Source organism: Chelonia mydas, chromosome 18 (assembly GCF_015237465.2).
Source record: "Chelonia mydas isolate rCheMyd1 chromosome 18, rCheMyd1.pri.v2, whole genome shotgun sequence".
Lineage (NCBI taxonomy): Eukaryota > Metazoa > Chordata > Testudines > Cheloniidae > Chelonia > Chelonia mydas.
The window spans coordinates 16,728,537-16,744,075 of NC_051258.2; the positions used below are offsets into that span (position 1 = coordinate 16,728,537).

Here is a 15,539-nt window from a genome sequence, read left to right on the forward strand (position 1 = left end):
GAGATGAAAGTCAAGAGGGGTGGTGTAAAGCTTTGGAGGTGATGAGAAGACCGGACAGCAAGCCCAAAATGGGGAGCCAGCTTGAGGATAAAGGAAGTGGATAAAAGCCAGAGGAGATAGCCCTTCAAGGGGAGCTCATGCCCCATTCATCATGCTAATAGCCTAGAATGTAAAGTCCACCATGCACTAACTGTTAGAGCGACACGTGTTCGTGTTGGGTAGAGAGGGATCATTGGGCGCCATGGGAAAGGAAGAGTAAATCTTTAATGTTCAGACCTATTAACCATTGGAAGAACTTTCCAAGGGTAGTGGTGGGTTTTCCACCAAAGACTGTTTTTCAATCAAGGCTGGATGGTTTTTTGAACAGATCTGCTTTGGGAATTATTTCGGGGAAGTTCTGTGGCCTTGTGACACAGGACTTCTGATGAGATGATCACAATGGGCCCTTCTGGCCTTGGAGTCGATGAATTTTCAATGGGATGTAAGCACGTTCTTAGCGCGTTGCTGCTTCAGGGCCTAAATCCTTACTGAAGGCAAGGAAACCGGTGTGTAAACGTGTTTCCTGAGCTTAATCTAGAAGTTAATGCTGAGACTTGCTAACGGTTCAACAGCCTGCTTGGGTCAAATAACTTATCATCTACCTCTGGCAAAGACCTAACTTTTAGCACTTTTCACCGGAGGATCCCCAGGCAGCTCAGCTATGGGAGTGTTGTCCCCATTTTACAGATGGAGAAGCTGAGGTCTAGAGAGGCCTGCTTGTGTGAAAAGGATTAGCCTGAGAGAGGTTAAGTGCCATGATTTCATGATGAGTCGGTGGCTGTATCGGGGAGTGTCATATGACAGTGCTAAAGAATTGCAGAAGAGACATTTTCTTCTAACAAAGAACTTCATGAGAATAGGGAAAACAATGTCTCTGCCTTTCTCTCTCTGTCACACAGTGTGCATCTCTGGTTCACCCCCTGGACTGCGCGCGTGCGCGCACACACACACACGCTCGCTCACTCACTCACTCACCAGAAATAGAACCCATGACTCCTGCTTCCCACTCTGTCGGCTAGACCCCACTGCTTCCCTCCTTCCTGCCCTGCAGAGATGTTTCTTCAGGAAGCGAAGTTGCATCATTTCCTTCCCTCTGTCTCTGTTTTTTCATGTCTCACCTCAACCCAAATGTAACTGGGCTGTGGAGCAGCATTTCTGACAAGAGGGCACCACAGTAGCATAGGAATCCAATTCCTCTTCATGCTCATTGATGTGTGCTTCAGTCCTTTATTGGAGCTTGAGGATCTATTTTAGAGGCCTCCCAAGGCTGGTGTCCTTCCTCATTTTAAAGTGCCATGTAGGGACTTAGCGCACAGAATGCAGCTCTCACGGCCTCTGTGAGGTTTAGCATTGGGGGAAAGGTGCCATTTTGCTAGCCTTGGTGACATCCTTGGGACAAATATAAGATGGTGTGAAATTCCCTATTCCCTGGAAGAAAGGATTTCAGACTCCACACCCTGTCCAGTCAGTAGATCTCTGCTGAAGCTGCCAACAAGAGCGCTAATTAGTGCCAGTTGCAGTGCAAATGCTTACAGTGTTGTCAGTTGCATGATTTCAGCATCAATCTCGTGATGATTGGTTTTTCATCAAGCACCAGCTCCTGCTGTCAAGCAATTATGTGAGAATTTTAGCTTTCATCTTCTATAAGTAAGTTTTGTTGGGTTTTTTGTTTTTTTCCCCCCTAGTGATCTGCAGGAATGGCTAGCTTTTGTTTCTACAGCTTGTCTTATTGAGGCTAGATGGTTGCCCTATAGTTCAACCCCCAACCTGGAGGAAAGGTGCCCTGCTTTTTCATCCCATCAATAATGTCACAAATCGGCAAGGCAGCAGCTGCATTTACCAATTTACACAAGATTTGGTCATCAAAAATCTACAACTTAAAGACCAAACTACAAATCTTCAACTCAAGTGTTATTTCTACCTTTAACGTATGGATATGAAAGCTGGAAATCCCCCAAAGATACCAATTTACATCTTATCACCTTCTGAAGCAAGTGCTTCAGGAAGGTACAAGGTATCAAATGGAAGCGATTTATAACAAATGCTGAGATTCATCAGAGTTCAACTCCCTATCTGTAAAGTTGTCCAGAAAAGAAAATGGAAATATCTTTGTTTTAAAAATGAAACCAGATCATCTTCCATGGCACGTTTGCCATCGGGTAGCAGGAGGAACGCCAAAAGGAGCCAACCAAAAGAATCTCTCCATCGAGTACTGCTCAGAAAGGGAAAAGCTGATGGGACTTAACGACATACAGGTTGTGCAAAGAGCGGCTGATGGTAGACAGGAAGGGCGGAGCCTTGTTCATGCCCACAGCAACGTTTGACAGCATGGGAAAGATTCAGATGCAGAAGGTTTTAGCCTCGTGTTTGTGGAGAAAGGTTTGAAAATGTGACCTGAATGTCCCCTAAAGGGTCAGAAAAGAGCCCAAAGTGTATTATTTTTCAAAAGTGTCAATTCTGAGGGGACCCAACTAGTTATGTTTTTTTTAATGAATTAATTTTTTTTTAAATACTGCAGGGTTGACGATTCCGTGTTTGTTCACTGGGTCATGAGCTGGAATCGAGCTGGTGACCTAAAGGTTTTAGACCCACTCTAGTTTAAAGAAAACTCTGGCCCCAGTTTGGACATGCTTGAAGAGATGGGCAGCTCTGAAGCTCCCATGACCCACTGGTATGAAAATGTAGAGCCATTCTTTTAAAGTCCCATGACAAGGCTAGTGCTACATTGCAGGGCTGGGTAGACTCTGCTTGTCAAAAGAGGGATAAACCCTGTCAGCTGTCCAAAGTGGATAACTAGAAAGTAGCGAGTAGCACACTGAAGGGTCAGCATAGGCTCTTAGCAGCATGACTTCTGGAGGCCACCCACACAGCTGCAGAGAAAGCCCTTAAAGAAATCAGATGTGATGAGTGGAAGATAGCTGTCAGTCGGAAGGATCTCAGGCTTCTGCTTGCACCCACAGCAGGAGAACTAGGTAGTAGGCCAATGGGTGTCACTTCACCATAACGATTCTATTATCCGTTTAATGAGCTGTGTGTGTGGTTTTTTATAAATTTTTTTAGAGGTGCTGAGCCCCCAAAACAAACAGAAGGTAGCATTTAAAATTTTGGGTTTGTTTTGAGGTTTTTTTGGCAAAGATTAAATATATTTTAAGGTGAGTGGGATCCATGAGAGCCTTATCGATGAGGAGGTGGCAGGGAAACTCAAGGAACTGATCCTAAATGCCTGAGATGCCTGTATTTGCAGCTGTGCCAGTGATTGGGAACCACTATTGTGTCCTTGTTCCTGGACAGAATCCAGCTGGAGTCAGTGGGACACCACCAGGCTCAGCACTAGCCCTTTGTCCTCCCCTTCGCAAGTAAACATGCTGTAATAGTTAGTGGTTTGGCACCTTGCTGCTCTACTTCAGTTCCTAGAGGAGTGGACCTTGATTCAGACATCGCTGGCTCTGCTGTGAATCAAGAGTAACCCCACTGGAGGCATTGGAGTTAAGTTGCTCTGAATTTATGCTGACTGATGCGAGAGCAGAATTGTGCCCCAGGCCTGTAAGTCTGAGCAGCCGTGTGCTGTATTCCTAGTTCGCAGTGCTGCATGTTTGTGTACTGAAAATTACTAACCACTTGTGAATTTGCTTGAGCTACAGCAGGAACAGGAAAGGACAAAGCGAGTGGCATTTGTTTTGAGGGAGCTAATTGGCCTGCAGTCATTTTATGTCAGCGTCTCTCTGACCACAAGGCTTGGGTAGTGTTTGTGTGATAGTGTTGCATGAACAGAGAGATGCTGAGGACCAATGTGAAGCACAAATCCTCTTTTCTTATCTGCTACTAAAATCACAGCTTGAGTAACCACCTCTCTGTTCTGCCTGTTAGCACTTATCTCTGATCCAAAGGGATCCACGTCCATTTCAGTGATCCCTTTGGATATCTGCATTCAGTGAATGAGATTACAGCTACTTCCAAATATTGATTTTTTTTTTTTTATTTTTTTTCTTTTTAAAAAATAGGGCCCTTATTCACACTTCATTCTCAAAATCCTTCCAAAGCTTTCTGCTCCTCATCAATGAAAGCATCACAGCCGCATTGGCTTGAATTCTGTGACGGCCACCCTTCTACCTTCCTAATGTGTGACTGGAAGGGAGCACAGTCTATGGTACAGGACTGACAGTGGTGAGATCGGGATTTACATCCCAGTTCTGCCACTGATTTGCTTTGTGAGCTCAGGCAATTGTGTAAATGCTATGTGCCTCAGTTTCCCTGTTTATATAGTGGGGGTGACTCTCTTGCTATATTTGTATGGGACGTAGTGAAATGGGGGTGCAGTTCCAGTGGGGGGCCTCAAGGCACTTCTGTAATAAAATTGAATAATAATTTTTACCCGCTTTGCAATGATATGTGAACAAAATGGTTAGAAAATTCCTAAAAAAAATAAATAAAACCCAAGCAAACCTCTGAGCAAAAACCAGTGCTAGGAAGATGTGTGCTCTGTCACTCTGCTGCTTGCTGCATCCTGTTCCCCCAACCTTTTGTTTCTACATCATCTCTTTAGATTGTAAGCTCTTTGTGGCAGGGATCTTATTTTGTGTTCCTAGAATAATATTGGACACTTAATGCTCTTCACCCATAGACTTAGAAGCACTTCACAAAGGGGGGAGGATCATTAACCTCATTATGCAGAGAAACTGAGGCACAGAAGAGTTAAGTGACTTGTTCTGGATGTCTAGCAAGTCAGTGGCAGACATAGGAGTAGAACCCAAGGCTCCTGAGCCCTGTCTGCCATTATGCCCCAGTGGAGTTTCTAGCATACTGTTGGGTGATGTCAATAATACTGTGTGAGCATACCCAGCAGGATTTGGTCCCTAATCTAATGCCTTGCGCTTGGCTGGCTGAGTGCCATACCTAGGGAAGACAATGGCAAATGGATGGCATGTGCCTGCAGTCTGGGCTAGTAAGAACTGTCCCTTTAAGTGCAAGTCACAGCTCTCGGGGGCTGTGCCAGATGACAGCCAGAGAAGAGGGAGGCTTTGTGCTGTATTTTAAGCCCCGTTGAGGGTAAATGAAGAGCAGGGATTTCTCTGCAATCACAGCTCGGATTTTTCTTCCCACCACACCCGATCTCCAGGCTAAGCAGCTCAGGCAGCAAATTTGTGTAAGGAGAAACCCCAAAGGAGTTTGCTGCTTCAGCCGTGGGGAGGCTGGACCGATCTTAAATCTCCTGCATTCCTGGACCATTTGGGGAAGCTTGCCACCTGGTTTCATTTAACAAAGTGGGCCAGTTTCTCTTTTCTTGGAGACAGGGAAGGGGCTTTTTTGTACTGGTGTGCGGGGCTGGGGGTGCTGCTGGTTTCCAATTCAGCACCAGCGTGTGCCCAGAACAATGCCAATCTGAGAACTGAAACAAAACTGCAGCAGCTGTTTCTCTCTGTGGGAACCTTTCTCCCACTTCCTCCCCACCATTCAGCTTCTTGACTCTGCTGGTACAAAGAGGAGGCAGACTGCAGGCTTCCAGGGTGCTAAAATAGCAGCAAACAGAAGAACCTGGGATCCTCCGTGCTTAGTTTACCCTCTCCCTGTTGAGTCAAACATGGAGACTTAATGTCGAATCTTTCTGGGAATACAAACCCCTTTTCATGCCTTCCCACCCCTACCCCCCAGCCTGGACTCTCCAGATACTGTCAGTTTCTCCTTGGGCAGCTCTTGAGACGGCAGATCTATTTTAATAGCTACCTGTTTAGATGTGCCAGCTGTAACCTTTGAGGGGGTGGGAATACATCCTGGAGGGGGAGTGGAAGGATGTAGCATGAATCTTAACCTCCCAGCTGCCTGATCGGACTCGCATTACTGGGTGGCAAGGAAGCTTTTGGATCTTCCTGGCAGACCTTTGGTATGCTCTGCTCTGCTCCAGAGAAACTGTCTGTACTCGGGCACGTCTGCGGAGATGCACCTGCTTTGCTGCTAACAGGTAACGTCTTTTCCCAAGCTGAGTTGCGTTCAGTGCTGTCTGTGCCAAGGCAGACTGTCTGTTTGAATAGCTTGGGAGGGTCTGATGATGACACCCCTGTCCTCCAGCCGCAGAGTTGTTTGTAAGAAATGCGCCTCGGTGTGTCAGGTGCACGTGTTTGGCAGTTGCTGTGGCACCCATTTTAAACGGAGGCTGGGACCGAGCGTCTTCGCAGGGTTATTTGTCGAATGCTTGCCTCAGTTCTGCATTGACTCCTAGGCACCCTCCTGCCGATTCTCCCTCTTGGATTCAGGTCGGTTTTAACTCCATAACTTTAGAGTGGGGAAGTGTTGGCACTTGAAACTTGTGGCTCAGATAACTCTGGCCTCAGTCTGATCGGCACCAGTGTGGCCTCACTGACAGCTCCCAGTCCCCGTGAGCCTTGCCCCCACCGCATTACACGCCCTACGTGTGAAAGACCAGGCAGTTGTAACCAGTTTTTGGAAAGGGTTTCTCAGCCTCTATTTCTTTCCACCTTCTTCACACCCACCCCACTATCTCTAAGTGGAGTGAAAATGAAGAGCGGGCACTCTGACCTGCTGGGTAAATGTTAGACACTGCAGGTCTCCATAGAGATGGATCCTGCATAGTTACAGGCTGGTTCATTGACCAGTTACAGAAATAAAAGCCTTTCTGGGGGCTGGAGAGAAGGACAGGGACAGCAAATCAGGCTGACTTTTGAGAGAGTGGATTATTTTTTTTTCAAAAGTCTTTTGTGTATTAAAGATAGAAGGTTTGGGACTTTTTAAAAAGATTAATACAACGGGAAATGCAGATTTTTCCCCCCCCTTTCTACAGTTTAGCAACAAACAGAAACCCTCCAAGTGCTAGGCCTTGTATGTCCTAGTAATCCTAAAGTTTCATTTCAGCTAACCCATGTGAGCTGGGGGAAGGAGAGTGAGGACTGGGGGGAGAAGTGCGAGTTTGTAGCATTGCTTGGCTTACTGGGGTTGGGGGAAGTGGACTCTGCATTTACTACACAACTGATCCCTTCAAGTGGGCATCTTTAAGGCAGGTAATGTACCCCAAGGACAAGCAAACTTAGTCTGAGGAGACAACCTCATCTGGAAAATACAGCATTGCTTTTAAAAACGCTGTTGGTTGCTAGGCTAAAACTGCCCCAGTTGGTCCTTCCTGGCTCCTCCCCTTGCCCCCCTCCACAGCGCAGAAGTAACTTGAGCACCAGCAAGTTAGCCCATTGGTTACGCCTGCCTGCGTAGTGCAGCTTGTTTTGTTTCCAGTGCCAGAGGATGTTGGAAGGCGCTGCAGAGGTGAGCAAACAGTAGCGTAGTTGCAACATTGCAGGCTGACTTTCTAAGGCTAGCTTGACCGAGCAGTTGTGCGCACAGAGCGAGCGGGCAGTGTTTCTCTATTCCTTTAGCCAAAGTATTTTCTTACCTCTCTAAAACGGGATTGATAGCTCTCGCTTCTGCATCACAGTAGTCTGAAGCTCTGGAGCGTAATCTGGATGCTCTTGATTTACGTGAAGCTCTTTTAGGGTCAGGATTCGGGGATAGTGTTCTGTCTCTCGGTAAGTTATTTTAAACCCCAGGCTTGTGGCAATGGAAGGTGGCACTTTTCCCTTGGTCCTCCTGGCATTCCTGCCCCTTGTTCCCCAGAACTATATGACTCAAACACCTTGGGGGGGGGGGGGGGGGAGGGGGGGGGGCTCTTTGTTTTAATGAGCAGTGCGTTAGGAGAGGAGTGCTCCCACCTTCATCTCCAGTAAAACTCAGGATCCCGACTGCTGCTGACTTGTCAGACTGTGTGTGTTGTAACTGCTCTAGTCATCTGGGTGGAAACAAAGAAGGTTTTGATTCTCGTCCTTGTCTTACTGTGCTGAGCACGTACAGCTCTCCCGCAGATTAGGTGAGAAGGCAACATGCTCGGTACCCGCTTGCGTGCGCGTGAAAGGCGCGCGGCAAAAAGGCAGCCTCCTGGGTCAGCAGTCAAGAGACTGCATGAAGGTCGCTGCCGCACAGATAACTTCATTAGCATCACAAGCGTACAATGGAATATGAAACAGCCCGGAAAATGACTTTCGCTACGGACTGGTCTATTGGAACCTCAGATTGTCAGAGCAGAGCTGTGGAGAAGGTTGGGCTGGACCCTTTTGTCTCTTCTTATGAGCCTTATTCACAGGAGCTGGAGACCTGTGAGGCCAGACTGAGGCTCAGTACGGGCGTGGCGGGGGCAGTAAAACGGTCTGGTGGTAGTTGACTTTCAGATCTGTATTCATTACAGTGGCTGTTTGGATTCCTTGTAGCTTAAGAGGACTAACTAGGTCAGCGTCCCTTCAAGTCCCTCTGGTATCAGCACAGACCTCCGGCAGCTCTGCCATGCGATAGCCAGTACCGACTCATAAAGCGAGGTCTGCTCTAACACCAGCGACGACCAGCCGAGCGGTGGGGTGGCGGAGTCTCTTTCACAAAGTGCCCCTATGCAGGTGTGGGCGTCCCAATGGCCACGGTGCAAGTAAGGCCTGTCGCGAAACCATACTGCAGGGCGGAATGCTGCGAAGGGGGAAGGGGTCTCTGGATGCACAGAGAAAACGATGATGTGTCAGCTGCGCTCAGGGTGCAGAGTGACGTAACCCAGGCCCTGCTGAAGTGAGTCTGGTGCTCGACTATGAGCCCACCCTTCCATGCACCTTTCACAGCACATAGGGGGTGTCAATCCACCTGTGGCTTGAGTAGCCACTGGCTAGCTTGCTCCGCTGTTTAGGTAGCAAGGGAGTGTCCTCAAATCACAGTAACTTTTTCCTTTTGCGGGTTTGAGAGGCAACCTGGTGTGATTACTTTAAAAGCAATAATTAGTTCCCTTTAAAGACCAAACCCTCTGGAGCCCTGGCTGCATAGCTCACTCTAGGCCTTGGGGGCGGACGAGTAGCATTCAGCTCCTTGCAATGAGGGGGACACAATTCTCCACACTTCCTTGGGCCACATACTGCTCTAATTCCAGGCCTCTCCCACACTTTGTCAGTCACGGATTCCTCTCCCTCTTGTATGCCATGCCTCAACCTACTCAGGTGTGACAGGAAGACTTTGCCCAGGGGAAGCTGCGCGGGAAACTCCACACTTAGGTCCCCTAGCTTGCTCTCCTCCCCTAGCTTTCTCCATCAGAATAGCTGATTGTGGGCCCCTACGGAAGTAGTTTGGCTCAAAACAATGCAAGAGGAGCCCGCTTACGGAACGGTGATCTGGAACAAGGGGAGAGCTGGCGAATCCACAAACTGATCATGTTTAGGAAATGCTACAAAACCTTCTACTTCAAAAAAGCCTTTCCACCATAAGAATGGCATAGAATGGCACGCTCAACACTGAGATGCCCCTCTTTGTTTCTAAATCCCCTACCACCACAAATTGATTGATTTTTCCTTTCTAGCATTTTTTAAAAAAAAAATTAACCCCACAGCCCAAAGCAGAGTTTTGACTATGTGAGGTTCCAGAGATCCTGTCAAGCCCAAGAGGGACATCGCTGTTAATGATTTTTAGGTGGAAAGTGCTCGGATACTAAGGGGATAGTTTTCTCCTGCTGCCCAAGAAATAGAGACCAACAGGTGGTCTATTAATAGGGCCACTCTAAAGCAGTGTTATAAAAGGGGGATCCTTTCTCTGCCCTTTGTAAGGAAGGAAGTACTCGGTACCCCCATTTTACGGAGTGGCAAGTTGAGGCAGAGGGGTTGAGTGAGTTGGCCAAATTCATGCAGTGAATCAGTGGGAGTTCCTTGCCAATAATTGTGTTTTCAGGCCATGCTTCTCTGTTCTGGTCATTTGATGTACCATTTTTTTCCACTGAAGAAGACTTAAAAATAAATCTGATCTTCCCTGGAATGTCCACGTACATTTATATATGTGATGGTCCAGTTATGCCTCAAGTCCATAGGGTGCCACAATAGAAGTATGAGTGCTGCATTATAAATTGTTGGATGGAAATATGATTGCATATGCTCATTTCGCTTTGCCCCCGTCCCCAACAGAGCGAGAACTGGAAAACAGCATAAGAGGAGACAAGGTTATTAGAAGTTCTGTTGTTACCCTGCAAAGACTGAACAGAAATCTAACCATTTTTATTTGCCCAAAATGTTGTATTCTGTTCCATTGAACAGAAGGTGGTATATGGACATTGAAGGTGGTATATGGCCAGAGGAGGAGTTTATTCTTAGGCCTCGCTAATTCTGCTGTCATTGTTGGATGTTATTTTTAAACACCACAGTGCCCCACAGGGTACCAAGTAGCTCCCGCTCCACTCCATGAACACTAGACATCACACTTGCCTTTCAGTTTTTCCCCTGGTAGAGAGGTGCCCGGCCTGGCTGGAACTGGCCCTGCATCCAGCATTTGCAAAGGGATGTTGTGTTCATAGTTTCTTGTCAACATCGGCACCTTGGTATCCTGTACTGCTTACTTGTAGAATGTCTTAGGGGCCAAGTGCAGTGGTGTTGTAGCTGTGTTTGGTCCCGGGATATTAGAGAGACAAGGTGGCTGAGGTAATCTCTTTTATTGGACCAACTTCCGTTGGTGAGTGAGACAAGCTCTTGAGCTACGCAGAGCTCTTCTTCAGGGGCTAAAGACGGCTGCCGGGGGATCGGGGGAGCCAGGAGATGCACTAGCATGAAAGGATGCTGCTGGGGCAGATTTTCAAAAACACAAATAGCAATTAGGTCTTAACTCCCATTGAAAGCCCATGGGAGAACCTAATTGTCACTTGTGCCTTTGGCAACCTACCCTAGTGCCTATGTAAGGACATCCGCCATACCCGGGTTTGGACAGGTTTGTGACTTTCTGATTCAAAGGTCATGAATGGGCTGCATCTACACCAGTATTATCTGCTATCCGGAGCAGACACCTAGACCTTTCACTGGGTCCACCCTAGACAGCAGGGTGGCTGGAACGTGCGTAGCTGGTCCACACTGGCACTCCTGCTAACATCAGCTGAGCTGCACCATAGGGAGATAGTAATAACACAGACTAGTGTAAGGGGTGGCTATTGTCTGCCAATAATCAGCTTTTTCTTTCCAAGCACATTCAAAATTGTCTCTCCCAGAATCAATCCCAAGCTGACTCCCCTAGATAAGTGAAATGGGCAGCTCCAAGTGATGTGGCTCTGGAATGCAGGGGTCCTCTTAATGGACACACTCCAATAAAAGCAATACCTGGCTTGCTTTGTTGCTAATATCAGTGATCCCCCAGGCATAAATGATTCCTCCCCCTGCCTTACTGGTGTGAAGAGCCTTTAAAAATGTACACAGGGGCTTTGTGAAGCCGTTGGTTGAAGCACAAAAGCCAAGGTGCTGCATTGTTTTTCCAGTCTTCCAACTTAATCAAGCTCAAAAAACATTGCCATCACCTCTCTTTGGCGGCAGTTCCAAATATCCCCTGGTTTGACATCAAGAGGAGATCATGGGAGTTATGCACCTAATTTCCTGTCTGCTCCTCTGAAGTCTTACCCCAGAGCGGTGCATTCAACAGAAGACGTCAGGGTTTTTATGCAACTGTAACTGTGCATTGGAAATGTTCTGGCTAGCTTGCATGTCCTGCCCATCTGTTTTAAAGCCTGGGGTGCGAGGGTCACTGCATTGAATAAAAACCAGCTTAACCTATTCAAATTGCCAGGCAGATTTCATAGCCAGGGTCTGTCAGAATGGAAGCAACAACACAACGAAATCCAGCCCTGCTTTATTTATTTATTGATGGGGTGGATTTGGAATTGCCTGTTTCTGGGCAGAAAAGAGGCTTTCAATTTGCTTGGTAAAGGCAGCTGTCACTTTAAATGCAACAGCTGGGCTGTAATTAAGATTTAATCTAAATGAGAGAGGAGTCTTGCAAAATAAATATATATAATTTTTCCAGCTGTGCACACTGATGACATCGCACATGCAGGAACCAATGACAACACTGATGATGATGATGTGTTTAAAGGCCTGATTATTCAAATTTTTTTCCCTGCTTCTAGGGCTCTGTAGCTGGTTTACCAGCCATTGTTTTTCTGAATGAGGAGGATTTGAAAGCATTCGAGTGGATCTGTAAATGGAGACATTTTGTTCCTTTAATTTTGCCTGCATAAAAATGGTTTTTCGTGGTTTCTTTCACAGCTCACCATCCATTTGACCAATAATGCAAAGGGCATTCTGGAGCGCCGGGGGCTGCCATAGTGCCAGCATTTCCTTTCCTCTTGGGTTTGCACTCCTGCTGGGTTAATAAGATGAGCACATGTCATACTTTTCTGGGGGGAGCAGGGAGAGGAATAATAAACCAGCCCTAAATCGCCTCTCTGGGGATCAGCGTGGGAGCGGGTCATGGCTGATAGGTCATGAAAGTTGCACGGCCTGCAGTCTGTAATTAGAATGCATCCTCTCCTGCATGTGGCTTGCTGTGATGGACCGTGTGGGCCTCTGGCTGCAAAGGTTGTCCTCGCAAAGGTCACCGTTCCTTAGTGTGGAGATAATCATCCGTCAAGGCCTTACTCTCTCGTGTGTATCTAGTTTGGGCCTTGCAGAAATCTGTAGAAGGGTCTTGAATGCAGGAAAGGTGAGGCAAACAGATGGGAAGGTGTTCGATGGGTAGGTGATAGCATCTGGAGTGGGGGGAGAGGCGGATGGGAATGGGGAAAGGAGACTTAACAGGGTGATGGAGGAGGGTGTGAGTGTGTGAGAGAGAGAGACCTAAGAGATGAGAGGGAGGCTGGAGTGGTATTTTGTGGGGCTTTGTAAAGGTTGGGGTATATGTACAGTGGAAACACAAACCCCACAACAGCAAGTCTCAGACCCCGGGTCCGCTGGCTCAGGCACCTAGGCTAAAAATAGCAGTGTAGATGTTCGGGAGTGGGCTGAAGGCTAGGCTCTGAGCACCTCCCCCCCTTCTTGGGTTTCAGCCTGAGCCTGGATGTCTACCCAGGTATTTTTAGCCCCATGGCGTAAGCCCCAAGAGCCCGAGTCAGTCGACCGGGGCTCTGAGGCTCGCTGCCTCGGATCTTTTTTTTTTCCCCCCCAGTGTGGACAAACCCATTGAAACACGATGGACAGTCGGTTCCATGTGAACCGATATGTCCCCTTCCCTGCTGCTGTGTATCCCCACCCTGCAGTGAGTTCTTTGTGAGCACCCGTATGGTGCTCATCACGGGATCGAGGCCTTTGCTTCCAGGAATTATTTCGGGGAAGTCCTGCAGCCTGTGTTTTGCAGGAGATCCGGTTCGATGGCCGTAGTGGTCCCTGCTGGCCTTAGAGCCTATTGGCCAGAAGAGGGGAGATCATTCCACAGGACCTGCCAAGCGGCTGTGATTCGTGTTTGTGTCTAAAGAGCGTGTGTGATATTGGGGAAAAATTGGTTATACAAACAAATCAAGTGGAATGGGACAGGTAAAATGAGAACACGATGGAAAGGCTGTGGTGTGTCTGAAATCATGAAGTGATGCTGCAGCCACTTGAGCTGCTTGTTTGTATGTTTCCTGTTTAGTTTATTTTTTTTCAAACCTCACTTCTATTTTTACGATTGTGCCAGATGTTCGCTGAATTAGTGCTGCATGTTTAAACAGAGCAGCGACTGGATCATTAAACATGTTTTTGAAATAGTCCGGTGTTGGGGCAGTTATAATTAGGACAGTGTGCAGACAATTTATGTAACTTGATGGAAAAAGCAGAAGGCTCTGTTTTTGGTTTGCAAAGGATTTGATCTAACGGGTGGGAGTCATGGGGTGGAGGGAGAGGACTCCTCATACTCTGGCATATAGATGCCTACAGCAGCTGTCAGTAGTCCAGAGAGCCCCAAGGTGTTTGTTCTGCTGGTACTGTGTGTTTGGTAACACGGGGAATTGCAGTGGTGATTAGCAAGCAGGACAGCAATATGGATTCTTTTGGCATGCCTGGGAACCCTGCCACCCCCATGTCAAAGACAACTGAAAAGCCATGGAGCCATCACCTGAATTCTCTTGTGTGGTCTCCATCTCCTCCCTTGCAGCACTGGAGTTGAGAGGCTGCTGCTAATGCGGATGGTGGATTGTGCATCTCATTTGTCCATGCTCTGAAGGGGAAGCGGCTATTCCCACCCCCACCCAAAAGTCTGTCTCCCACCAGAGCCAGGCAGCTGAGAATAAGTTATTTTTAAGGCTGTTGATTAAAAAAAACGTAATTGCGATTAATCGCACTGTTCTACAATAAAATAGCAATTGAAATTTGTTAAATATTTTTGGATGTTTTCTACCTTTTCAAATATATCTATTTCAGCACAGGATACAAAGTATACAGTGCTCATTTTATACTATTTTTTATTACGAATATTTGCACTGTAAAAATGATCAACAAAAGAAATAGTGTTTGTCAGCTTACCTCATACAAGTACTGTAGTGCAATCTCTTTATCATGAAAGTTGAACTTACAAATTTAGAATTATGTACAAAAAACCCTGCATTCAAAAATAAAACAATGTCAAACTTTAGAGCTTACAAGTCCAATCAGTCCTACTTCTTGTTCAGCCAATTGTTAAGCGAAACAAGTTTGTTTACACTTACAAGAGACAATGCTGCCCACTTCTTAATTACAAGATCACCTGAAAGTGAGGACAGGGGTTCGCATGGCACTGTTGTAGCTGGCATTGCAAGATATTTATTTCTTTTGTTGATCATTTTTACAGTGCAAATATTTGTAATAAAAAATAATATAAAGTGAGCACTGTACACGTCGTATTCTGTGTTGTAATTCAATATATTTGAAAATGTAGAAAACATCCAAAAAATGTAAATAAATGGTATTCTATTATTGTTTAGCAGTGCGATTAATTGTGATTAATCGCTTGACAGCCCTAGATTCCCCCCCCCCCCCCCCCCAAGCCTCCTCCAGTTCAGATTTCATTGTAAAGGCTAGTAATAGAGGTCTGGATTGTGCGTTAGATTGGGTAGCCAGACGTTTAAACTCTGTCAAGTGGAACTGTAAGAGTCCATGATTTAGCAGTCTCTTCCATCTGCAAACTTCTAAGCCACAAGATGGATGGATGCTATAAATATATCTACCTACTAGGCTCTGATCCTGTCTGACATGTCCCAGGCTTCTAGCCAGACCATGCTTTTGGGATCTTAGTAAACTATATCAGAGGGAATAAATCCAGAAATGTCTCTTAGGAGGAGCGAATGGCCTAGATGACCTATAAGGGCTCTCCATGAAGTGGTGCTCTCCCTCCCTTCTTGTTGTCAGGCATGGCTCTAATGCTGTGTCACCCTCCGTTCAGGGGCTGAAACCCTGCATTATGATTTGGGGTCATTACGGCTGAGCTATGCAGGTCTGTGGGTTTAACTGTCTCCAACCAGTGTCTAAAGGGTGTGGGATGTCTCTGGCCAGAGAAGGTCTTGGAGTGAAACTCTAGAAATGGCCAATCTGAGGGAAGAAGCTTAGACGGTTCCTATTTTTCAGTTACTGGTAAGTCTCAAACCTCAATGAGGGGCGAGTTTGGACATTAATGCTGGGATAGTTGATGGGTTATGGACTTGGTCAATGCACAGAGATGGAATAAGATTT

At 46.7% G+C, this 15,539-nt stretch overlaps 1 protein-coding gene across 14 annotated transcripts in view; it reads left to right on the forward strand.

Moving 5' to 3' along the window:
- The window catches only part of MIB2 (MIB E3 ubiquitin protein ligase 2), a 111,673-nt gene that overhangs the window by 16,380 nt on the left and 79,754 nt on the right, over positions 1-15,539 (forward strand). For 2 of the 14 annotated variants that reach the window (XM_043531493.1, XM_043531498.1), the window contains exon 1: positions 5,077-5,995. The exons of 11 other annotated variants lie outside the window; for them this stretch is intronic. The gene's annotated coding sequence lies outside the window, so the exon portion shown is untranslated. Of the gene's footprint in view, positions 1-5,039; positions 5,996-15,539 lie in introns of those variants that run through there. One more of the 14 variants, XM_043531501.1, reaches the window with a different exon arrangement.